The sequence below is a fragment of the Cetorhinus maximus genome, unplaced genomic scaffold (genome assembly GCF_964194155.1).
Source record: "Cetorhinus maximus unplaced genomic scaffold, sCetMax3.hap1.1 HAP1_SCAFFOLD_1310, whole genome shotgun sequence".
Taxonomy (NCBI): domain Eukaryota; kingdom Metazoa; phylum Chordata; class Chondrichthyes; order Lamniformes; family Cetorhinidae; genus Cetorhinus; species Cetorhinus maximus.
Window position 1 is genome coordinate 83,138 of NW_027597251.1, and position 1,839 is coordinate 84,976.

Sequence of the window (1,839 nt, forward strand, 5' to 3'; positions counted from 1 at the left end):
GCGGGGAGAAGTTGGTGGATGTTTGGGGCAGGTGAACAAACCATTGATAATTGATACAAGTTAACATTTCACCCCCATTGGCTGCTTTGGATTTGAAGACCAAGTGGAATGTAGGTGAAATGACAATATCCCCATTTAATATTAATTAACAACGCATGGAACTATACAATAAAAACAATTATATATAGAATTGCTTGTGGGTTCTGTGTTACAATACATAACACGTGTAAAAACAATAGGCAGCAGTTTCTGTTCCAGCTCGAGTCTCTGCAGAGGTAACAAGCCAACAGTAATCGGGTGTCCGATCGCCGCTCCTACCTTCCCCTCCCTAGTTACGGCCTGGTCTGGACCTGCTGGACTTGCGGAGGAACATTCGATGAACGGCCAGCTCAAAGCAAAAGAAAATATAACAAAAAAAATGTCGGAATCACCACGAGATCCGATAGGGAACATCGCAGCTACGGTCTCCTCCATCTTGGCCTGGTATCCAAGCAGTTACCCAGCTTTACACATTGTTCTGAGGAAGGGGTTTCTCTGCTTCCTGAGGGGGTGGGTGGGTGGGGTTGGGGGGGGGTGGGGAAGGGGTGGGGGTGGGGTTGGAGGTGGGTGATGGTGGTTGGGGAGGAGGGGTGGGGCCAGGTACGAACCTCTTAGGGAGAGAGAGAGAGGGAGAGAGTCCATGGTGCCCCTGGCCCCCAGTGCAGGTTAATGCAGTCAGTAGTAGGAGCCAAGGTGAGATGGGACATGGGATCCTGGGTGACGGGGCACACTGGGGCTGGGGTACATTGTCGTCGGGGCTGAGCTCCAGTAGGCATTTGTCGCACCAAAATAACTCGCTGAAGATACGGGGATTGGTGAAGGGTGAGGTGGCACAAAGTTCATCTTCTGCTGGTGCGTGTGATAGGTTGGCATGTATGGCAGGTCTGTCGCGTACTTGTAGATCTGGGACTCGGGCGGGTGAGGCTGGTGGGCCTGCGCAATGCCCTGGAAATCAAACTTATAGGCGTAGCGTTTGCCGTGGACCTTGGTCATGATGTTCTTGTCGTAGTAGTAACGCAGGGCACGGCTCAGCTTGTCGTAATTCATGTTGGGTTTGCTCTTCCTCTCACCCCAGCGTCGGGCTACTTCATCCGGGTCTGTCATCTTAAACTCTCCGTTTGTCCCCTCCCAGGTGATGCAGGACGAGTTCGCGCTGTCCGAGAGGAGCTCGAGGAGGAACTGCCACAGCTGGATCTGTCCGCTCCCTGAAAAGGAATCCAGAGGCCGACAGTGAGATCCCAGAGGAGCCCAGAGACCAACAGTGAGATCCCAGAGGAGCCCAGAGACTGACAGAGATCCCAGAGGAGCCCAGAGAGTGACAGTGAGATCCCAGAGGAGCCCAGAGACCGACAGTGACATCCCAGAGGAGCCCAGAGAGTGACAGTGAGATCCCAGAGGAGCCCAGAGACCGACAGTGACATCCCAGAGGAGCCCAGAGGCTGACAGTGAGTTCCCAGAGGAGCCCAGAGATTGACAGTGAGATCCCTGAGGAGCCCAGAGGCTGACAGTGAGATACCAGAGGAGCCCAGAGGCTGACAGTGAGATCCCAGAGGAGCCCAGAGACCGACAGTGACATCCCAGAGGAGCCCAGAGGCTGACAGTGAGATCCCAGAGGAGCCCAGAGAGTGACAGTGAGATCCCAGAGGAGCCCAGAGGCTGACAGTGAGATACCAGAGGAACCCAGAGGCTGACAGTGAGATCCCAGTGGAGCCCTGAGGCTGACAGTGAGATCCCAGAGGAGCCCAGAGGCTGACAGTGAGATCCCAGCGGAGCCCAGAGGCTGACAGTGAGATCCCAGAG

General features: G+C 54.8%; 1 pseudogene; it reads right to left on the minus strand.

Moving 5' to 3' along the window:
* Positions 1-624: 624 nt before the first annotated feature.
* LOC144676036 (Friend leukemia integration 1 transcription factor pseudogene) lies at positions 625-1,398 on the minus strand (annotated as a pseudogene).
* Positions 1,399-1,839: the final 441 nt, after the last annotated feature.